The sequence below is a fragment of the Chiloscyllium punctatum genome, chromosome 3 (genome assembly GCF_047496795.1).
Source record: "Chiloscyllium punctatum isolate Juve2018m chromosome 3, sChiPun1.3, whole genome shotgun sequence".
In the NCBI taxonomy this organism is placed as follows: Eukaryota; Metazoa; Chordata; class Chondrichthyes; order Orectolobiformes; family Hemiscylliidae; genus Chiloscyllium; species Chiloscyllium punctatum.
The window spans coordinates 7,528,185-7,553,118 of NC_092741.1; the positions used below are offsets into that span (position 1 = coordinate 7,528,185).

General features: G+C 46.3%; 1 long non-coding RNA gene across 1 annotated transcript; it reads left to right on the top strand.

Annotated features, from left to right (window-relative positions):
* Nucleotides 1-746: 746 nt before the first annotated feature.
* LOC140454513 (uncharacterized) lies at nucleotides 747-24,100 on the top strand. Its single transcript, XR_011952707.1, has 2 exons — nucleotides 747-855; nucleotides 23,001-24,100. It is a non-coding gene; the product is annotated as an uncharacterized lncRNA (long non-coding RNA).
* Nucleotides 24,101-24,934: the final 834 nt, after the last annotated feature.

Sequence of the window (24,934 nt, forward strand, 5' to 3'; positions counted from 1 at the left end):
TTGACAGGATCAGATAGTAACCTTACCATGGGTACTCCATATTCCCTGATGAGATGCAGCAATCTTTAAAATTATGTGGGCCCCCCAAAAACAAAATTTAATTATGCCAGTATAATTTTCTGAATGCAGTGTTGGTGGTTTGGGAGATCTAGAACAGTCTTTAGAGTCGGTTTTACAATTTTCTTTTGTATTTTAATTAAGCCATATAAAGTTCACGTTCATTCTCATGCAGAATCGTTCTGTACCTCAGTCCAGGATGCCAAGTGTTACTTTCGCTGTATTATACCATATCATTGAATTTTAATGTATTATTTTTAAAATAAACATACTGCCGTAAACTCTAATAGAGAAGCAGTGTACAGTCTGATGCCAATTTAGTTATAATCCAATTGCTTTGATCTACTTTAGTCAATTCTTTGACTCGTTAGAGAGTGCCAGTCATGGTGTCTAAGAAGGGAGGGAGCGTTAATACCTTATTAATAAAACTTAAGCAGAAGTTTCATTTCATAAGCACTAATGGTTCCTTAAAAGAAAAACCATCATGGATCACCAAATGCAAAATAAATCAAGTCATCTCTGGATCTTGAGCTGCAGGGATTGAAACAGACACTCGAACACTAAGCAAATGTGCATACAAGTCCAAACAGAGTCAAAGTTTCTCCAAGGTTTAGTGAGTAATTGCAACCGGGCACTAGGACCCTGTTTAGTACTAACATGAACTTTGACAGTCAGTCCCTCTCTCTCTCCCCCTCTCCCTTTCTCTCCCTCTCGCTCTCTCCCTCTCTCTCTCTCCCTCCCTCCATCTCCCCTCTCTCGCTTTCCCTCTCTCCTTCTCTCTCTCCCCTCAATAACAAGGTAAGTGTCAGGTCCTGAGAGAAGGGGGCTGGGAGGCATCCTTTTTTCCCGAGTTTTCGGGACTCTGATTTTAAGGCGGGTGGTGGTGAGGGGAGGGGGTTGGGAGGGGAGGGGGAGGGGGTGGGGGGGGGGGGAGGGGGTTGGGGGGGGGGGGTTGCTCACCACTTCCTGAAATTTATTTAAACTCAGGCGACGGAGAGTTGCCAAACCTACCTTCCCAATTCTGCTCCCAGACAATATTGGCTGGAGACCTACCTTACTCTCTGAATGTAAGTGGTTACCCCGATGCTTGCTACTTCCTTGAGAGAGTCGGTGTCCTCGGTCCCCTGCCTCAGCAGGACAAGTTAGACCTGACCCTGGGGCAATCCTTCTCCAGAGGTTTGGGGTCCCATAACCTCATGGATCTCTGATTTGAGCTGGGAATGGAGAAGAGACTGCAGCACTGACAAATACGGAAACAAACAGGACTAACACAAGACAAACAAATGACAGCAGGGCCCCTGTCAATTTCCCACGATGTGTGGATTTCTTAGTATTAAAGTGTAAATTTAATCGGCGATCTCTGTGTCTATCTTGCCATATTTTCTCTGCCCGACCCTTTTTCCCTGGCTGGATCAGAATCGTGACAGAATCGTGGCTCGGGAAATCGTGGATGCGCTGGTGATTATTTTCCAGAGTTCAATAGAATCGGGGTCGGTTCCTGAGGATTGGAGGGCGGCTAATGTTGTGCCACTTTTTAAGAAGGGTGGGCGGGAGAAAGCAGGAAATTATAGACCAGTTAGTCTGACCTCAGTGGTGGGAAAGATGCTGGAGTCTATTATAAAGGATGAAATTACGGCACATCTGGATAATAGTAACAGGATAGGACAGAGTCAGCATGGATTTATGAAGGGGAAATCATGCTTGACTAATCTTCTTGAATTTTTTGAGGATGTACGAGGGAGATCCAGTGGATGTAGTGTACCTGGACTTTCAGAAAGCTTTTGATAAAGTCCCACACAAGAGGTTAGTGAGTAAAATCAGGGCGCATGGTATTGGGGGCAAAGTACTAGATTGGATAGAGAGTTGGTTGGCTAATAGGAAACAAAGGGTAGTGATTAACGGCTCCATTTCGAAATGGCAGGCAGTGACCAGTGGGGTACCGCAGGGATCCGTGCTGGGACCGCAGCTTTTTACAATATATGTAAATGATATAGAAGATGGTATCAGCAATAACATTAGCAAATTTGCTGATGATACAAAGCTGGGTGGTAGGGTGAAATGTGATGAGGATGTTAGGAGATTACAGGATGACCTGGACAAGTTAGGTGAGTGGGCAGATGCATGGCAGATGCAGTTTAATGTGGATAAATGTCTGGTTATCCACTTTGGTGGCAAGAACAGGAAGGCAGATTACTACCTCAATGGTATCAAATTAAGTAAAGGGGCTGTTCAGAGAGATCTGGGTGTTCTTGTCCACAAGTCAATGAAGGCAAGCATGCAGGTATAGCAGGTCGTGAAGAAGGCTAATAGCATGCTGGCCTTCATAACAAGAGGAATTGAGTATAGAAGCAAAGAGGTGCTTCTGCAGCTGTACAGGGCCCTGGTGAGACCACACCTGGAGTACTGTGTACAGTTCTGGTCTCCAAATTTGAGGAAAGACATTCTGGCTATTGAGGGAGTGCAGTGTAGGTTCACGAGGTCAATTCCTGGAATGGCAGGATTGCCTTACACTGAAAGACTGAAGCGACTGGGCTTGTATACCCTTGAGTTTAGAAGACTGAGAGGGGATCTGATTGAAACGTATAGGATTATGAAAGGATTGGACACTCTGGATGGAGGAAACATGTTTCCGCTGATGGGGGAGTGCCGAACCAGAGGACACAACTTAAAAATACGGGGTAGACCATTTAGGACAGAGATGAGGAGAAACTACTTCACCCAGAGAGTGGTGGCTGTGTGGAATGCTCTGCCCCAGAGGGCAGTGGAGGCCCAGTCTCTGGATTCATTTAAGAAAGAATTGGATAGAGCTCTTAAAGATAGTGGAGTCAAGGGTTATGGAGATAAGGCTGGAACAGGATACTGATTGGGAATGATCAGCCATGTTCATATTGAATGGCGGTGCAGGCTCGAAGGGCTGAATGGCCTACTCCTGCATCTATTGTCTATTGTCTGTCTATTGTCTATCTGGCTCCAGTTGGATCACGCGTGAGCCAAATTGTTTCTTTTCAAATTTAGTTCATGAATTTGGGAGTCCGCTTGACTACCACCTCAGGCCAAGTCTGTGGTTGCTCAACCTTCGAATTGCTGCAGTAGCTGCCAAATCAGTTTACAGTTTTGTTGATTAATTTATTCGCTTACCCAACTACCTCCCCACACAAGTCATGGTAGCTGAAGCCAATTTGCCGCAGTTGCTAGATAAGAATTGTGGCCACCCTCCACAGTCGTCCAGCCTTTCTCTGGTCTGACCCGCTGGGGTAGGGCCGGCTGCCAGTGCCAATTTGAAATATCGTATTCGCTTACCCTGTTGAAAAAAAAAGGGGCAGGTGACTAACGCCAAATTGTTGGAGAAATTAGTCCAATGAAGCAGAGACCACACAAACCAGATCAGGTGAAATTGACAAGCTGTTTATTATAAGTGATATCGCTGGAAGATGAATTGACGAGGCTGACCCAGAACTGACAGTCAGTGCAGTAGTTCAAGGGTTCTCTTCCTCGAGCTGAGGGTGAAGCCAGGTTTTATAGGAATCTTGGACAATGAGGTTAATTAAAATGGGGAAAGATATAATGTATTGGGAAATGGAATAATCCCATTACAATGGTGATAATTGTAAAGCTGTTCTTGGAAGAATGTCCTGATAGTATTGACAATGTAACATCCTGACAGTATCAGTGAGTTCCTGATGGGATCAGGAGATTCCAGCACTCTTTGGTAGGGGAGCATGTCTCTTTTGAAACAGATGTGTTTCCATTGTTCGTGTCTTGGGAGCGATGTCCTTGGTGATGCCTCTCCTTCTGACCTGTCCTTTGTGTGGCTTAGGTATTGCTGTGTTATGAGACTGCCCTCCAGGCTTTGGGACAGCTGTGTTTACCAGGTATTGATAGTGGGTTTTAGGAAGTGTATTCCCTTGTCTGCAAGTGCTGTCTGGTTTCACTTGTCAGCCTGTTTTGGACACTGCTGAGGCATTCTGGGTTATTCTGGTATAGTTTGGTCAAGTTTGCTTTCCTATGTTCTGTGTGGGCCTACAATGGGTAGGCAAGGTGGCAGAGCTTTCCCCACAGTACGTAACTCCCATTCCAGCTTTCCCCACAGTACGTAACTCCCATTCCAGCTTTCCCCACAGTACGTAACTCTCATTCCAGCTTTCCCCACAGTACGTAACTCCCATTCCAGCTTTCCCCACAGTACGTAACTCCCATTCCAGCTTTCCCCACAGTACGTAACTCCCATTCCAGCTTTCCCCACAGTACGTAACTCCCATTCCAGCTTTCCCCACAGTACGTAACTCTCATTCCAGCTTTCCCCACAGTACGTAACTCCCATTCCAGCTTTCCCCACAGTACGTAACTCTCATTCCAGCTTTCCCCACAGTACGTAACTCCCATTCCAGCTTTCCCCACAGTACGTAACTCTCATTCCAGCTTTCCCCACAGTACGTAACTCCCATTCCAGCTTTCCCCACAGTACGTAACTCTCATTCCAGCTTTCCCCACAGTACGTAACTCCCATTCCAGCTTTCCCCACAGTACGTAACTCCCATTCCAGCTTTCCCCACAGTACGTAACTCCCATTCCAGCTTTCCCCACAGTACGTAACTCCCATTCCAGCTTTCCCCACAGTACGTAACTCTCATTCCAGCTTTCCCCACAGTACGTAACTCCCATTCCAGCTTTCCCCACAGTACGTAACTCTCATTCCAGCTTTCCCCACAGTACGTAACTCCCATTCCAGCTTTCCCCACAGTACGTAACTCTCATTCCAGCTTTCCCCACAGTACGTAACTCCCATTCCAGCTTTCCCCACAGTACGTAACTCTCATTCCAGCTTTCCCCACAGTACGTAACTCACATTCCAGCTTTCCCCACAGTACGTAACTCCCATTCCAGCTTTCCCCACAGTACGTAACTCTCATTCCAGCTTTCCCCACAGTACGTAACTCCCATTCCAGCTTTCCCCACAGTACGTAACTCCCATTCCAGCTTTCCCCACAGTACGTAACTCTCATTCCAGCTTTCCCCACAGTACGTAACTCTCATTCCAGCTTTCCCCACAGTACGTAACTCCCATTCCAGCTTTCCCCACAGTACGTAACTCTCATTCCAGCTTTCCCCACAGTACGTAACTCCCATTCCAGCTTTCCCCACAGTACGTAACTCTCATTCCAGCTTTCCCCACTGTACGTAACTCCCATTCCAGCTTTCCCCACAGTACGTAACTCCCATTCCAGCTTTCCCCACAGTACGTAACTCTCATTCCAGCTTTCCCCACAGTACGTAACTCCCATTCCAGCTTTCCCCACAGTACGTAACTCCCATTCCAGCTTTCCCCACAGTACGTAACTCTCATTCCAGCTTTCCCCACAGTACGTAACTCCCATTCCAGCTTTCCCCACAGTACGTAACTCTCATTCCAGCTTTCCCCACAGTACGTAACTCCCATTCCAGCTTTCCCCACAGTACGTAACTCTCATTCCAGCTTTCCCCACAGTACGTAACTCCCATTCCAGCTTTCCCCACAGTACGTAACTCTCATTCCAGCTTTCCCCACAGTACGTAACTCTCATTCCAGCTTTTTTATCTTTGTAGTTCCTGAACTCCACCCACACAGGCTCCACATCATCTGACTCTGTCATTCAGTGCCATAGATTTAATTTCATTCTTAACTAATAAAGCAAGCTCACCTCTGCCAATCTCCCTGGTTTTTGGATCAGTTGTATATCCTGGACCCCCTGCAACCACTTCTCTGTGATGTTGACCACTGATGATTTATGCTGTTAATTCATCTACTTTGTTTTGAATACTACGAACATTCAAGTAAAGCACCTTAATGCTAACTTTCTTATCCTCATGATTTCCATCACCTCTAGTAATATCCTTTTTGCTTCATTCCTAGTCTGCCTCGAACTTAAACCATGCACACGTGCTAACCTGCTGCTTATCTTTCTCATGACTCCTTACCCCCATTGCTTTCCCTTTCCCTCTTCCCCCCCCCCACTCACGAGTTTAAAGTCCTAGTGACCACCCTATTTATCCTGTTCACCAGAACACTGCTTCCAGATCGGTTCAGGGGAGACCGTCCCATCAGCACAGATCCCGCCCGGTTCTAAAACTGATGCCAATGTCCCATGAATGGAATCCCTCTTTCCCACACCAATTTCTTAGCCATGTGTTTACTTCCCTAATCTTCTTATCTCTATGCCAATTAGCACGTGGCTCGGCCAATAATCCAGAGATTACGACCCTCTAGGACCTCAAGTGTCCATTGTGCAGCTGCCCCTCGTTTTGTTGTGGGGGCCCTGTGTAGTTTCTGGATGGTTTCCAATTCCCCCAAGTGCTTTGTTTCCTCCCCCTCCTCCTCCATTGACTGGATTCTTGGGTGGAGGTTGAGTCGGTTTCTGTGCTGGTTCCCTGTCTCTCCTCTCTCTCTGTCCCTCCTTCTGTGGAATCCTCACTTTGTTTTTTTCCTTCTTGCTGGAGGATGACCCCTTACTGTTGTTTTGGGGGTGCTCTGTTCACATTGCTACTGCTCACCATTTTGAGGATGTGCCCCCCCCCCATGGTCTTGGATATGTCTTATACAGGGTCTGCTCCCCCCACCACAGGTTGTGGTTCCTTGCATTGCTGGCAGTCTCTGGTCAGGTGCCCGTCCTGTTTATAGTTCCTGCACACAGTCATCTTGCACTCGGCCGTGATGTGCCCTGACCTCCCACAGGTTTTCCCTGCCTCTCTCTCGCCTCCTAAACACCTTGAGGATGAAGAATCTCTTGATGTTCCCTTTTACTGTTTCCCACCAGTCTGCTGGGGAATCAAAGAGGGGCTTCACGGTTCTCCAACCTGCGTAGTTCCTTTTGAGCTCCTCAATGTTTCCCAGGGTCAACAGCTTTGTGTTCAGCTTCCACGTTCCCTTATCCCGCTGCTCGTCCTGTAGGTGACAGTCGGCCAGCAGGAGGCAGTGGTCAGATAAGAACACCGGCTTGATGTCGATGGATCTGACCGAGAGCGTTCGGGACACAAACAGGTAATCTATCCTTGAGCGGATAGACCCGTCTGCCCATGACCAGGTGTATCTACGCTGTGCTCCATCTGCAGGGGTGCTGAAGACGTCATGCAGCTTGGCATCTTTGACCGTTTCCATCAGGGCTCTGGATGTGGCGTCCAGTTTACTGCTCCCCCCCGCCAGGTCGTCTATCTGCATCACTGATACAGTTGAAGTCTCCGGCCAGAATGACCGGCCTGGACATAGCCAGCAACAGTGGAAGCTGCTGCAGGACGGCCAGCCGTTCACTCTTACCCACTGGGGCGTACACGTTGATTAGTCTCGAGAGCGTTTCTGTACATGACATCAGCAACGAGGAGGCACCCACCCACCACCTCCTTAACCTCGGAGATGGTGAAGTTGCCTCCTCGCAACAAGATACTCAGGCCTGAGGCATGGCTATTGTTGCCCCACGACCAAACTTCTGCTGCTTGGAATCCATCGCACTCCAACAGAATCTTCTTCACTCACACAGTCTGATCAACTGATGTACACTCCTCCACCACCTTCAGTTACCCTGACTGTGTTCCGAATCCCCTGGCGTGGCCTGTGGGTGGCTGCTGAGGGGCCATTGCTCCAGGTTAGCTTCTCCCTGATTGGTGAGTATGATATGTGCCCATGATGCCTATGCCCTAACCCTCCCCAACTTCTTTTACAACAACTAATGAAACATGATTATGTGAATCCCAGGTGGCAAGTTCGGTCGGGTTCAGAGGTGTGTTATGCTCCAACCTCTTTCCCATGGTAGGGGTTAGGAGTGTTTAAACGCCCTGACCATGATGTGGTTAGGAAAAAGAACCTGAGATACAGTGGTCATGAAGACCAATGTTTCAGAGACGAGTGATCATGCAGAGGACTGCAAGAGATCAATCGTTTTAAATAAAAGTGAAAATAGAGCTGACCTGTCAGACAGAGACCACTTTAAATGTAGGTAATAGAAATGAAGGTGAAAGCAAAGGAGAGGTAGGGATCTGATTTGGAGACTATCCAATGTGCAGAAAATTTGAAGGACTTGACCAACTTCGAATTTTATCAGTATGCAAAGGAATAAAGTTGTGATGTGGTGGTGCCAGTGTTGGACTGGGTTGAACAAAGTTAAAAATCACACAACAGTAGGTTACATAGGGGAAAAAGTGAGAACCGCAGATGTTGGAGATCAGAGTCAAAGCGTGTGGCGCTGGAAACTCTCAGCTGGTCAGGCAGCATCTGAGGAGCAGGAGAGTTGAGTCCACAGGTTTATTGGGAAGGACGAGCTGTTGGATTGTTGCTCCTTTATCAGGAAGAAGTGAGATCCATTTGAGTTTTGATATATCAGAAACAGTTACACCTTGCCTTGTCTGGCTGTCTGGAGCTGTTTCATCACTTGGATCACTGAATCAGTGCATTTGTCAAAAACAGAGGGTCTGAATCCTTTCTGGGTTAAAAATCACAACACCAGGTTATAATCCAACAGGTTTAATTGGAAGCACTAGCTTTCAGAGCACTGCTCCTTCATCAGGTGGTTGTGGAGGGCTCAATTGTAAGGCACAGAATTTATAGCAAACGTTTAGTGTGATTTAACTGAAATTATACATTGAAAAATACCTTGATTGTTTGTTGAGTCTTTTATCTGTTAGAATATCATGATAACTTAACTTCTTTCATGTATAAATCACAAAACGTTTTTTTTATAAGTTGCATTCTCAGGTTAACTGTAACAATGTGGGTCTTTGTGTCTGTGTGTGTGTGTCTGTCTGGGTTGGGGGATTGTGCGTGTGTGAGAGAGAAAGTGTGTGTGTGTATGTGTGTGTGTATATAGGATGTGTGTCTTACTGTGAGGGGGTACATGTGGGATTGTGTGTCTGGGGTGGGTTGTGAGTGTCAGAGAGTGTATATGTGTGTGCATGAGTGTAGAGTGGTCTAAGTCTCTGAGAGGATGCATGTTTGAGTATGGGAGTGTGTGTCTGTAAGGTTGTGTGTGTGTCTGTGCGTGTCGTGTGTGTATAGGAGTGCCTGTGTGTGTGTGTCTGTGTGTGTGTGTAGGAGTAACTGTGTGTGCATAGTGCAATGGTGGTCACCTGTAATGTGACATGAACCCAAGGTCCCGGTTGAGGCCCTCCCTATGGGTACCGAACTTAGCAATCAGCCTCTGCTCGGCCACCTTTCGCTGCTGCCTGTCCCGAAGTCTGCCTTGGAGGATGGTCACCCGAAGGTCCGAGGTCGAATGTCCTGGAACACTGAAGTGTTCCCCAACTGGGAGGGAACATTCCTGTCTGTTGATTGTTGTGCAGTGCCCATTCATCCGTTGTCGTAGCCTTTGCTTGGTTTCTCCAATGTACCATGCCTCCGGGCATCCTTGCCTGCAACGTATAAGATAGACAATGTTGGCTGAGTCACATGAGTACCTGCCGTGTACATGGTGGGAGGTGTTCCCACGTGAAATGGTGGTATCCATGTTCATACTCTGACACGTCTTGCAGCGCCTACCGTGACAGGGTTGTATGGAGTTGTCCTGAGAGCCGAGCAGCTTGCTACGAACAATGATCTGTTTGAGGTTTGGTGGTTGTTTAAAGGCAAGTAGTGGAGGTGTGGGGAAGGTCTTGGTGAGGTGCTCATCCTCATTGATAATATGTTGCAGGTCACAGAGAACATGGCGTAGTTTTTCAGCCCCTGGGAAGTACTGAACAACGAAGGGTACCCTGTCAGTCGCAGCACGTGTCTGTCTCCTGAGGTCATTACGGTTCCTTGCTGTAGCACGTCGGAACTGGCGGTTGATGAGTTGGGCATCGTACCCTGTTCTTGTGAGGGCATCCCTGAGTACTTCCAGGTCTCTGTCACGTTCCTTCTCATCTGAGCAGATCCGGGTTATGTGTAGGGCTTGTCCATAGGGGATGGCTGTTTTACTATGTTTTGGGTGGAAGCTGGAGAAGTGTAGCATTGTGAGGTTGTCTGTGGGTTTGCGGTAGAGTGTGGTGCTGAGGTGTCCGTCCTTGATGGAGACGCATGTGTCCAAGAATGAGACAGACAGTCGAGAGTAGTCCATGGTGAGTTTGATGGTGGGATGAAACTTGTTGATATCTCTGTGTAGTTTTATCAGTGACTCCTCGCTATGGTCCAGAGGAAGAAAATGTTGTCAATGTACCTAGTGTATAATGTTGGTTGGAGATCCTGCGTAGAGAAAAAGTCTTGTTCGAACCTGTGCATGAAGATGTTGGCATATTAGGGTGCAAATTTGGTCCCCATAGCTGTTCTATGTGTCTGGATGAAGAACTGGTTGTCAAAGGTGAAGATGTTATGATCGAGGATAAAACAGATGAGATGTAGGATGGTGTTTGGAGATTAGCAGTTATTGGTATTGAGTACTGAGGCTGTTGCTGTGATGCTATCATTGTGGGGGATACTGGTGTAGAGTGCGGAAATGACGAGGAATGTTCCCGGTTCGACTGGTCCATGGGTGTTGAGTTTCTGTAAGAAATCTGTAGTGTCGCGACAGAGGCTGGGAATCTCCTGTACAATAGGTTTCAAGATGCCTTTGACGTAGCTGGAGAGACTCTCACAAAGGGTCCCATTGCCTGACACGATGGGACATCCTGGTGTGTTGGCTTCGTGTACCTTTGGAAGGCAGTAGAAGTTGCCGACACGAGAAGTACGTGGGATAAGGGAGCGTAGGGAACTCTGAAGGACTGGATCCAAAGTCCTGATCAATGTGTTTAGTTCACGGGTGTGTTCTTTGGTCGGATCGGCTGGTAGTTGCCTGTAGTGTTCCTGGTTGTTCAGTTGTCGGTACACTTCCTTGCAGTAATCTGTTCTATTCTGAATGACAATGGCTCCTTCTTTATCTGCTGGTTTGATGACAATGTTATGATTGGTTTTGAGAGCATGGATGGCATTGCATTGTGAACGGGTGATGTTTTGCTCGACCTTGTGGGTGCGGCTGATGAATCTGGCATTTATATATTACCTGACTGTTTGAGCATACATGTCAAGCCCAGGGCAGCGGCCCTCTGGTGGGGTCCATGTTGACTCCTTCTTTGGTCACTCCTCTACAATAGACAATAGGAACAGGAGTAGGCCATTCTGCCCTTCGAGCCATTACCACCATTCATTATGATCATGGCTGATCATCCTCAATCAGTATCCTGTTCCTGCCTTATCCCCATAACCCTTGATTCCACTATCTTTAAGAGCTCTATCCAATTCTTTCTTGAAAGTATCCAGATACTTGGCCTCCACTGCCTTCTTGGGCAGAGCATTCCATACACCCACCACTCTCTGGGTGAAGAAGTTTCTCCTCAACTCTGTTCTAATTCTTAAACTGTGTCTTCTGGTTCATGACTCCCCCATCAGTGGAAACATGCTTCCTGCCTCCAGAGTGTCCAATCCTTTAAAAATCTTAGACGTCTCAATCAGATCTCCTCTCAGCCTTCTAAACCCAAGGATATACAAGCCCAGTTGGTCCAATATTTCAACGTAAGATAGTCCCGCCATTCCGGGAATTGACCTCGTGAACCTATGCTGCACTCCCTCAATAGCCAGAATGTCCTTCCTCAAATTTGGAGACCAAAACTGTGAACAATATTCCAGGTGTGGTCTTACAGGGCCCTCTACAGCTGCAGAAGAACCTCTTTGCTTCCCTACTCAATTCCTCTTGTTATGAAGGCCAACATGCTATTAGCTTTCTTCACTACCTGCTGTACCTCATTGACTGGTGTACAAGAACACCCAGATCTTGTTGTACTGCCCCTTTACCTAACTTGACTCCATTTAGGTAGTAACCTGCCTTCTTGTTCTTGCCACCAAAGTGGATAACCATACATTTATCCACATTAAACTGCATCTGCCATGCATCCGTCCACTCATCCAGCCTGTCCAGGTCACCCTGTAATCTCCTAACATCCTCCTCACATTTCACCCTGCCACCCAGCTTTATATCATCAGCAAATTTGGTAATATTACTTTTACGACCTTCATCTATATCATTAATGTATATTGTAAAAAGCTGCGGTCCCAGCACTGATCCCTGCGGTACCCCACTGGTCACCGCCTGCCATTCCGAAAGGGAGCCGTTTATCACTCCTCTTTGTTTCCTGTCAGCCAACCAATTTTCAATCCAAGTCAGTATTTTGCCCCCAATATCATGCGCCCTAATTTTGCTCACTAACCTCCTATGTGGGACTTTATCAAAGGCTTTCTGAAAGTCCAGGTACACTACATCCACTGGATCTCCCTTGTCCATCTTCAGAGTTACATCCTCAAAAAATTCCACAAGATTAGTCAAGCATGATTTCCCCTTCATAAATCCATGCTGACTCTGACCTATCCTGTTACTGCTATCCAGATGTGTCGTAATTTCATCCTTTATAATAGACTCCAGCATCTTTCCCACCACTGAGGTCAGACTAACTGGTGTGTAATTCCCTGTTTTCTCTCTCCCTCCTTTCTTAAAAAGTGGGACAACATTAGCCACCCTCCAATCCACAGGAACTGATCCTGAATGTATAGAACATTGGAAAATGATCACCAACACATCCATGATTTCTAGAGCCACCTTCTTCAGTACCCTGGGATGTAGACCGTCAGGTCCCGGGGACTTATCAGTCATCAGACCTAACAGTCTCTCCAACACCATTTCCTGGCAAATATAAATTCCCTTTAGTTCAGTTCCTTCAGCCACTATTATCTCAGGGAGATTGCTTGTGTCTTCCCCAGTGAACACAGATCTGAAGTACCTATTCAACTCTTCTGCCATTTCTTTGTTCCCCGTAATATATTCACCTGTTTCTGTCTTCAAAGGCCCAATTTTAGTCTTAACCATTTTTTTCCTTTCACATACCTAAAAAAACTTTTACTTATCCCCCTTGATATTTTTGGCCAGTTTACCTTCATACCTCATTTTTTCTCTGCGTATTTCCTTCTTAGTTATCCTCTGTTGTTCTTTAAAAGCTTCCCAGTCCTCTGATTTCCCACTTATCTTTACTATGTTATACTTTTTCTCTTTTCACTTTATATGTTTCTTAACTTCCCTTGTCAGCCACGGCCACCCATGCCTCCTCCTAGGATCTTTCTTCCTTTTTGGAATGAACTGATCCTGCAGCTTCTGCATTATACACAGAAATATCCACCATTGTTCCTCCACTGTCATCCCTGCTAAGGTATTGCACCATTGAACTTTGGCCAGCTCCTCCCTCATGGCTCCATAGTTCCCTTTATTCAACAGAAATATTGTCACTTCCAATTGTACTCTCTCCCTTTCAAATTGCAGATTAAAGCTTATTGTATTATGGTCACTACTTCCCAATGGCTCCTTCACTTCGAGGTCCCTGATCAAATCCGGTTCATTGCACAAGACCAGATCCAGAATTGCCTTCTCCCTGGTCAGCTCCAGCACCAGCTGTTCGAAGAATCCATCTCGGAGGCACTCCACAAACTCCCTTTCCTGATTCTCCCAGTCTACCTGCATGTTGAAATCCCCCATAACTGTTCCAGTTCATCAATGGGCTTGTTGGGATCACTAGCACCTTGAAAGAATTCCTGGTGTGTCATTCGTCTGATGAACTCCTCCGTATCTGCTGCAAGAACCAACCGTTTCGGTGGTGGGGCAGAAGTTGAGATCCCTGCTTAGGACTTCAATCTCTTCCAGTTGAAGGGTGTGGTCTGATAAGTTGATAATAGACTTCCTTGCAGTGATAATGTTGTCTACTGTGGTGTCAGGGTGGGCTTTGCAATTACTGGTGAGAATGCCAAGTTTCACCAGTTTTTTGTTCTTGGTGTGCGTGTACGTGGTGTAGTTTTGTTGCCTTATCTGTTTGGCAATATCAGGTAATTGTAATGCTGTATCCTGAGCGCAGGATCAGAGCGTGGACTCCATCTAATTTTGCGGTTGTGGCGCCTCCGGCATCTCCAAATCCTTTCGCTCTGGGGTGTCTGGATGAAATCGTCCCTGTCCTCCTGTTGGTGTGCTATCAGTCCCCCTATTGGAGAAATGTGGAATTGCCATCTGAGTGTTTGTGTTGGTTGTTTCATCCTTGGTTCCCATAGTTGTGCTTTGCCGTGCCATCTATTGGATACATCTGGAATTACCATCCGGATACTGGATTAGTGGTGCTGGAAGAGCACAGCAGTTCAGGCAGCATCCAACGAGCAGCGAAATCCGGATAGTTTGGTCAGTCTGTAATTCTCTCTATTTCCCTGTTGGGTAACTATCATTCCCCCTATTGGAGGCACCAGGAATTGCTGTCTAGCAATCTGAGGATTGTTTCTTCAGTCCGTACTAACCTTTTTGCATTGTCTCATGTCCATGGTGCAGGGATGTTGTTAGGGGTCTGAGTTATAGTGAGTCAGGAATGTTCGGTTTGCCTGTCTGTCAGGGAGTTCTTGGGAATCTGTGAATTATCCATATTGTCACTGAGTAGTGAGTGATTTACAATCTGTCAGACAATCTCCTATTTGGCCATTTAAAATCATTAGAACACAAAGCATAGAATGTTACAGTGCAGTACAGGCCCTTCGGCCCTCGATGTTGCATCGACCTGTAAAAATAATCTGATGCCCGTCTATCCTACACCATTCCATCATTATCCATCTATATGGCCAATGCTCATCTAAATGTTCTTAACGTCGGCGAGTCAACTACTGTTGCAGGCAGGCTGTTCCACACCCCTACTACTCTGAGTAAAGAAACTACCCCTGATCTCTGTCCGAAATCTATCACCCCTCAATTTAAAGTTGTGTCCCCTCATGTTAGCCTTCACCATCCAAGGAAAAAGGCTCTCACTGTCCACCCTATCTAACCCTTTGATTATCTTCTATGTCTCACCTCTCAACCTTCTCTCCAACCAAAACAGCCTCAGTTTCCTCAGCCTTTCCTCGTAAGACCGACCATCCATACCAGGCAACAGCCCAGGAAATCTCCTCTGAACCCTTTTCCAAAGCTTCCATATCCTTCCTATAATGCGGTGACCAGAACTGTACACAATACACCAGATGCGGCCTTACCAGTGTCTTGTAAAGCTGAAGGATGACCTCATGGCTCTGAAACCCAATCCCCTACCAATAAACACCAACACACCATAATGCCTTCTTGACAGCCTTATCAATCTGGTGGCAACTTTCAGAGATTTATGCACCTGGACATAGAGATCTCTGTTTATCTACACTGCCAAGAATTTTACCATTAGCCCGGTACTCTGCATTCCTGTTACTTCTTCTAAAGTGAACTACCTCACACTTTTCTGCATTAAGCTCCATTTGCCACATCTCAGCCCAGCTCTGCATCTTATCTATGTCCCTCCTGTTACCCACAACATCCTTTGGCTCTATCCTCAACTCTGCCTACCTTAGTGTCATTTGCAAATTTACTAACCCATCCTTCTATGCCCACCTCCAGATCGTTTATAAAAATGACAAACAGCAGTGGCCCCAAAACAGGTTCTTGCAGCACACCTTTGGTAACTGAGCTCCAGGATGAACATTTCCCATCAGCCACCACCCTCTGTTTTCTTTCAGTTCGCCAATTTCTGATCCAAACCACTATTCATTATGATCATGGCTGATCATCCTCAATCAGTATCCTGTTCCTGCCTTATCCCCATAACCCTTGATTCCACTATCTTTAAGAGCTCTATCCATTTCTTTCTTGAAAGTATCCAGATACTTGGCCTCCACTGCCTTCTGGGGCAGAACATTCGACACACCCACCACTCTCTGGGTGAAGAAATTTCTCCTCAACTCTGTTCTAAATGGCCTACCCCTTATTTTTAAACTGTTGCCTCTGGTTCTGGGCTCACCCATCAGCGGAAACATGCTTCCTGCCTCCAGAGTGTCCAATCCTTTAATAATCTTATACGTCTCAATCAGATCCCCTCTTATCCTTCTAAACTCAAGGGTACACAAGCCGATTGGCTCCAATCTTTCAACATATGATAGTCCCGCCATTGCAGAAATTGATTTCCCCTTCATAAATCCATGCTGACTCTGACCTATCCTGTTAATGCTATCCAGATGTGTCGTAATTTCATCCTTTATAATTGACTCCAGCACCTTCCCACCACTGAGGTCAGACTAACTGGTCTATAATTTCCTGTTTTCTCTCTCCCTCCTTTCTTAAAAAGTGGGACATTAGCCACCCTCCAATCCGCAGGAACTGATCCTGAATCTATAGAACGTTGGAAAATAATCACCAACGCATCAATGATTTCTAGAGCCACCTCCTTCAGTACCCTGGGATGTAGACCATCAGGTCCCAGGGACTTATCAACATTCAGACCTAACTGTCTCTCCAACACCAATTCCTGCCTAATATAAGTTCCCTTCAGTTCATCCTTTACCCTAGGTCCTTTAGTCACTATTATATCTGGGAGATTGCTTATGTCTTCCCCAGTGAAGACAGATCCAAAGTACCTATTCAACTCTCTGCCATTTCCTCGTTCCCCATAATAAATGCACCCGTTCGTGTCTTCAAGGACCCAATTTTAGTCTTAACCATTTATTTCCTTTCACATACCTTTTTTAAAAAAAACAGCTTTTACTCTCCTCCTTTATATTTTTGGCCAGTTTGCCTTCATACCTTGTCTTTTTTCTCCATGTATTGCCTTTTTAGTTATCCTCTGCTGCTCCTCAAAAGTTTCCCAGTCCTCCGGTTTCCCACTCATCTTTGTTATGTTTCTTCTCTTTTACCTTTATATAGTTCTTCACTTCCCTCATCAGCCATGGCCAACCCTGCCTCTCCTTAGGATCTTTCTTCCTTTTTGGAATGAACTGATCCTGCACCTTCTGCATTATACCCAGAAATACCTGCCATTATTGCTCCACTGCTCGGGTATTGAACCATTGAACTTTGGCCAGCTCCTCCCTCATAGCTCCATAGTTCCCTTTATTCAACTGCAATACTGACACTCCCGATTCTCCCTTCTCCCTCTCACATCACAGATTAAAACTTACCATATTATGGTCACTACCTCCTAATGACTCCTTTACTTTGAGGTCCCTGATCAAATCTGGTTCATTACACAATACCAGATCCAGAATCGCTTTCTCCCTGGTAAGCTCCAGTATAAACTGTTCTAAGAATCCATCTTGGAGGCTCTCCACAAACTCCCTTTCTTGGGGTCCAGTACCATCCTGATTCTCCCAGTCTACCTGCATGCTGCAATCCCCTATAACAACTGTAGTAATATCTTTGCAACAGACCAATTTCAACTTCCTATTCAACTTACACCCTACATCCAGGCTACTGTTTGGGGGCCTGTAGATAACTCCCATTAGGGTCTTTCAACTCTTAGAATTTCTCAGCTCTATCCATACTGACTCTATATCCTCTGATTCTATTCCCTCCCCCCTGCAAGGACTGAATATCATTCCTCACCAACAGGGCCACCCCACCCCCTCTGCTCGTCAGTCTGTCCTTACGATATCAAGTATAGCCTTGAATATTCATTTCCCAGGCCCTGTCCACTTGAAGCCATGTCTCAATTATCCCCACAACATCGTAACTGCCAATTTCCAACTGAGGCTCAAGCTCATCCACCTTCATTCTTATGCTTTGTGCATTCATGTCTAATATTTTTAATTTGTTACTCCCCTCACCCTTCCTATCAATCCCTATTTCACTTGACCACAACGTATGATCCCTTCTTGAGTTTTCGTCTTTGTTGATTCTGTTGTCTGTCTTAACTTCTGTTATTCTCACTCTCCCTTTAACTTAGAACATAGAACATAGAAGAATATAGCGCAGTACAGGCCCTTTGGTCCTCGATGTTGCACCGATCCAAGCCCACCTAACCTACACTATCCTCCATATGCCTATCCAATGTCCGCTTAAATGCCCATAAAGAGGGAGAGTCCACCACTGCTACTGGCAGGGCATTCCATGAACTCACGACTCGCTGAGTAAAGAACCTACCCCTAACATCTGTCCTGTATCTACCACCCCTTAATTTAAAGCTATGCCCCCTTGTAATAGCTGACTCCATACGTGGAAAAAGGTTCTCACGGTCAACCCTATCTAAACCCCTAATCATCTTGTACACCTCTATCAAGTCACTCATAAACCTTCTTTTCTCCAATGAAAACAACTCCAAGTGCCTCAGCCTTTCCTCATACGATCTTCCTACCATACCAGGCAACATCCTGGTAAACCTCCTCTGCACCCGTTCCAGTGCCTCCACATCCTTCCTATAGTATGGCGACCAAAACTGCACACAATACTCCAGATGCGGCCGCATCAGAGTCTTATACAACTGCAACATGACCTCAGGACTCCGGAACTCAATTCCTCTACCAATAAAAGCCAGTATGCCATATGCCTTCTTCACAGCACTATTTACCTGGGTGGCAACTTTCAAAGATCTGTGTACATGGACACCAAGATCCCTCTGCTCATCCACACTACCAAGTATCCGACCATTAGCCCAGTACCCCATCTTTTTGTTACTCTTACCAAAGTGAATCACCTCACACTTAGCTACATTGAACTCCATTTGCCACCTTTCTGCCCAGCTCTGCAGCTTATCTATATCCTGCTGTAACCTGCCACATCCTTCCTCACTGTCAACAACTCCTCCGACTTTTGTATCATCCGCAAACTTGCTCACCCAACCTTCTAACCCCTCCTCCAGGTCATTTATAAAAATGACAAACAGCAATGGTTCCAAAACAGATCCTTGCTGAACACCACTAGTAACGGCACTCCAAGATGAACCTTTACCATCAACTACTACCCCCTGTCTTCTTCCAGCCAGCCAATTCCTAATCCAAACCTCCAACTCACCCTCAATGCCATACCTCCGTATTTTTTGCAGTAGCCTACCATGGGGAACCTTATCAAACGCCTTACTCAAATCCATATACACCACATCTACCGCTTTCCCCTCGTCCACCTCCTTAGTCACCTTCTCAAAGAATTCAATAAGGTTTGTGAGGCACGACCTGCCCTTCACAAAACCATGCTGACTATCCTTGATCAAATTATTCCTATCCAGATGTTCATAAATCTTATCCCTTACAATTCTCTCTAAGACTTTGCCCACAACAGAAGTGAGACTCACCGGCCTATAGTTACTAGGGTTATCCCTACTCCCCTTCTTGAACAAGGGAACCACATTTGCTAGCCTCCAGTCTTATGGCACGATTCCTGTAGACAATGAGGACATAAAAATCAAGGCCAATGGCTCTGCAATCTCCTCCCTTGCTTCCCAGAGAATCCTAGGATAAATGCCATCAGGCCCAGGGGACTTATCTATTTTCACCCTTTCCAGAATTTCCAACACCTCTTCCCTACATACCTCAAAGCCATCTATTCTACTTAATTGTGACTCAGTATTCTCATCTGCAACAATATCCTGTTCCTGAGTGAATACTGACGAAAAGTATTCATTCAGTGTCTCCCCAATCTCTTCAGCCTCCACACGCGACTTCCCACTACTATCCTTGACTGGACCTATTCCTACCCTAGTCATCCTTTTATTCCTGACATACCTAAAGAAAGCCTTAGGATTTTCCCTAATCCTACCAACGAAGGACCTTTCATGTCCCCTCCTTGCTGCTCTTAGCTCTCTCTTCAGGTCCTACCTGGCTACCTTATAACTCTCAATCACTCCAATTGAACCTTCACGCCTCATCTTTACATAGGCCGCCCTCTTCCATTTAACAAGGGATTCCAATTCCTTATTAAACCACGGCTCCCTCACACGACACTTTCCTCCCTGCCTGACAGGTACATACTTATCAAGGACACTCAAACGTTGCTCCTTGAATAAGCTCCACATATCAATTACGCCCTTGCCTTGAAGTCTACTTCTCCAAGCCACGCATCCTAATTCATGCCTCACCGCATCATAATTTCCCTGCCCCCAGCTATAACTCTTACCCTGCAGTGCACACTTATCCCTCTCCATCACGAAAGTAAAAGTCACCGAATTGTGGTCACTGTCCCCAAAGTGCTCACCTACCTCTAATTCTAACACCTGGCCTGGTTCATTACCCAGAACCAAATCCAGTATGGCCTCACCTCTTGTTGGCCTATCTACATATTGTGTCAGGAAACCCTCCTGCACACATTGGACAAACACCGACCCATCTAACGAACTTGAGCTATAGCTTTTCCAATCAATATCAGGAAAGTTAAAGTCCCCCATAACAACCACCATAATACTTTCACTCTTCTCCTGAATCATCCTCGCAATCCTTTCTTCTACATTTCTACGACTATTAGGAGGCCTGTAAAAGACTCCTAACAGGGTGACCTCACCTTTCCTATTCCTAACCCCAGCCCAAACTACTTCAGATGGCGAGTCTTCATCCATCGTGCTTTCCACCGCTGTAATACTATCTTTGACAAGCAATGCCACACCTCCCCCTCTTTTACCCCCACTTCTGACCCTACTAAAACATTTAAACCCTGGAACCTGCAACAGCCAGTCCTGTCCCTGCTCTACCCATGTCTCCGTAATAGCCACAACATCGAAGTCCCTACTACCAACCCACGCTGCAAGTTCACCTACCTTATTTCGTATACTTCTTGCATTGAAGTATACACACTTCAAGCCACTTTCCTGTTTACAGGCACCCTCCTTTGACATTGATGCCATATTCCTAACCTCCCTACACTCCAGGTCCTGCACCCTAAAGCTACAGTCTAGGTTCCCATGCCCCTGCAGAGTTAGTTTAAACCCCCCCCAAGAGCACTAGCAAACCTCCCGCCAAGGATACTGGTACCCCTCAGGTTCAGGTATAGACCATCCTGTTTATAGAGGTCCCACCTTCCCCAGAAAGAACCCCAGTTATCCAAATACCGGAATCCCTCCCTCCTGCACCATCCCTGTAGCCACGCAGAACTTCCTTCTTAAATTTCCAGATTGTCCCCTCTGCCCCAGTTCTTAGTTTAAACATACCTGTGTTGCAGTAGCAAACACGCATGAACACGACCATCAGTGTTGTATCATCTTAAACACAAGAGACAAAAAGGAGAAAGTGGTGAGACTATTTCAATGGATTCACCCCGAAGAGAACAGCGAAACCATTGCACAGAGACACAGGCATAGACACACAAGTGCATACACTCATGTGTATCAGCACACAGACTCAGCTACAAGCACACAGACAGATCGACAGAGATAAAAACATTTGCGGAAACACAGACAAATGCAGAAACTAACAGGCACACACTGAGACACTAGCACACACATATGTACACTCATACAGAGACACTGAAACATGCGCACATGCTGACACACACACAGATGTACAAGCGTATGGACACACAGGGAGAAAAGCTGTAACATATAGAGTAAGGGAGAGAGAGAAGGTTCTGGGCCTCTGTCCAGATTGCTCTCTCTGTGTTTAATGTGATACAATGCCACCCTCAGCTGTCTTCCACACACCATGGAACAGTGGAGGGTGAAAATCATCTGGGGTTCAGTCTGAGAGAGTAACTCTCAGCAGTGTCAGCAGAAACACACACACACACACACACACACACACACATACACACTATGCTGGTGTGGAGAGGATTGTAATTGTACTGAGGCTCTTCAGAGTGAAACATACTCAGGTTCAGAATTGATTCGGAGATGCCAGTGTTGGACTGCAGTATACAAAGTTAAAAATCACACAACACCAGGTTATAGTACAACAGATTTATTTGGAAGCACACTAGCTTTCAGTGCACTGCTCCTTCATCAGATGGTTGTGGAGTACAAGATTGTAAGACAGAATTTATAGCATGTGTGATGCAACTGAACTTAAATATTCCAGATGTTTTTCAATATATTAGTCAATATATAAGTGCCTTTTAGAATGAACATGTTGGTTTCAGTTCTTTCATACGTAAATGGAAGAACGTTTAAAAGTTACATTCTCAAGTGAACTTTAACAATTGGTGCCATTGCTGTAGGTTTGCTCGCTGAGCTGGAAGGTTCATTTCTAGACGTTTCATCACCCTACCAGGTAACATCTTCAGTGGGCCTCAGGCGAAGCAGTGTACATGATTCCTGCTTTCTATTGATATGTTTGGTTTACTTTGGGTTGGTGATGTTATTTCCTGTTCTTTTTCTCAGGGGGTGGTAGATGGGGTCTACGGTGTTTTGTCGGCCCAGTTAATGCATGGAAGGTGTGAGGTGCCTTGCGTGAAACTGTGTGCCACAACGGTTAGACTGATTTTAATCTAAAATATGGATTTACAGAATCTTACAAGGATTCATGCAGTCTTTGAGCAAAGTAAAATGTAATTCTGCAAGTACAGATTCACCCCACAAACTTGTTTGCACGGGAGTGTGTGGTTGGGGGTTGGGGTTTATGAGTGTCTGAGAGTGTGTGTGAATGTAAAGGGGTACAAGTCTGTGAGAGGGTGCGTGTGGAATTGTATGTGTATGTGTGTATAGTGCATTGGTGGTCACCTGTAATGTGACATGAACCCAATGTCCCGGTTGAGGCCCTCCCTATGGGTACGGAACTTAGCTATTAGCCTCTGCTTGGCCACTTTTTGCTGCTGCCTGTCCACCTTGAAGGAGGGAAACCCATAGGTCCGAGGAATGCTGAAGTGTCCTCCGACTGGGAGGGAACATTCCTGTCTGTTGATTGTTGCGCGGTGCCCATTCATCTGTTGTTGTAACCTTTGTTCGGTTTCCCCAACGTACCATGCCTCAGGGCATCCTTGCCTGTAGTATATGAGATAGACAACGCTGGCTGAGTCACATGAGTACCTGCCGCGTACATGGTGGGAGGTATCCCCATGTGTAATGGTGGTGTCCATGTCCACACTCTGACATGTCTTGCAGCGTCCACCACAACAAGGTTAAATGGTGTTGTCCAGAAAGCCAGGTAGTTTGCTACAAACAATGATCTGTTTGAGGTTCGGTGGTTGTTTAAAGGTGAGCAGTGGAGGTGTGGGGAAGGTCTTGGTGAGATGCTCATCCTCATTGATAATGTGTTGCAGGCTGTGGAGAAAATGGTGCAGTCGTTCAGCTCTCGGGAAGTACTGGACAATGAAGGCTACCCTGTCGGTTGCAGCACGTATCTGTGTCCAGAAGAGGTCAGAGTGTTGACTCAGACACCACTATTACACATGGGGACACCTCCCATCATGTACGTGACAGCTACTCATGCGATTCAGCCAACGTTGTCTATCTCATACACTGCAAGTAAGGATGCCCCGAGGCATGGTACATTGGGGAAACCAAGCAGAGGCTACAACAACGGATGAATGGGCACCACACAACAATCAACAGACAGGAGTGTTCTCTCCCAGTTGGAAAACACTTCAGTGGTCCGGGACCATTCAACCTTGGATCTTCAGGTGACCATCCTCCAAGGTGGACCTCTGGGCAGGCAACAACACAAAGTGGCTGAGCAGAGGCTGATAGGCAAGTTCAGTATCCATGGGGATGGCCTCAACCAGGACCTTGGGTTCACGTCACACTACAGGTGACACCATTGCACACGCACACACAGACCCTATCTCATACACTTGCACACTCACATATGCACCATCTCACAGACTTATACCCGTTTACACTCACGCACGTACACACACTCTCTCACAGACACTCATAAGCCCTGCATCCCCCCACATGCACACATGTACACATACAAGTTTGTGGGGTGAATTTGTACTTGCAAGAATTGCATTTTACTTTGCTCAAAAATTGCATGAATCCTTGTAAGGTTCTGTAAATCCATTTTTAGATGAGAATCAGTCTGACCATTGTGGCACAGACAGCCTCACACAGGGCAGCTAACACCTTCAATGTATTATCTGGGCCGACGTGACACCAATTGTTCAAGTTCACTTTAGAATGTAACTTTTAAATGTTCTGCCGTTTACATATGAAAGAACTGAAACCAACATCTTCATTCTAAAAGATGAGAGGCTTAACAAACAATCCAGGTCTTTTTTTCAATATATAATTCCAGTTTCATCACACTGTAAATTTTTACTATAAATTCTGTGTCTTACGATCTTATTCTCCACAATCTCCTGATGAAGGAGCCGCGTTCCGAAAGCTAGTGCTTCCAAATAAACCTGTTGGACTCTCACCCCGTGTTGTGTGATTTTTAACCAGGTTCAGAAATGCATGTATTTCCTCTGCACTGTCTTTGGGCAATTTTGCTGGCATGATGCACATTAAAGGTTGAAAAGTGTTTGCTGGAAAAGCGCAGCAGGCCAGGCAGTCTGAGGAGTAGGAGAATCGATGTTTCAGGCATAAGCCCTTCTTCAAGAATGAGGCTGGTGTGCCAAGCGGGCTGAGATAAAAGGTGGGGGGAGGGGGGAAATTTGGGGGAAGGGTGTTGGGAATACAATAGGTGGAAGGAGGTGAGGGCGATAGGCTGGAGAGGGGGTGGGGGCGGAGAGGTCGGGACGAAGATTGCAGGTCAAGAGGGCGGTGCTGAATCCAGGGGTTGGGACTGTGACAAGGTGGGGGGAGGGGAAATGAGGAAGCTGGAGAAATCTGCATTCATCCCTTGTGGTTGGAGGGTTCTTAGGTGGAAGATGAGGCGCTCTTCCTCCAGGCGTCATGTTGCCATGGTCTGGCGATGGAGGAGGCCAAGGACCTTCATGTCCTTGGCGGAGTGGGAGGGGGAGTTAAAGTATTCAGCCACGGGGCGGTTGGGTTGGTTGGTGCTGGTGTCCCAGAGGTGTTCTCTGACATGTTCCACAAGTAGGCGGCCTGTCTCCCCAATGTAGAGGAGACCACATCGGGTGCAGTGGATACAGTAAATGATGCGTGTGGAGGTGCAGGTGAATTTGTGACAGATATGGAAGGATCCATTGGGGTCTTGGGGGGAGGTGAGGGGGGAGGTGTCGGCGCAATTTTGCACTTCTTGCGGTTGCAGGGGAAGGTGCCGGGAGTGGATGTTTGGTTGGTGGAG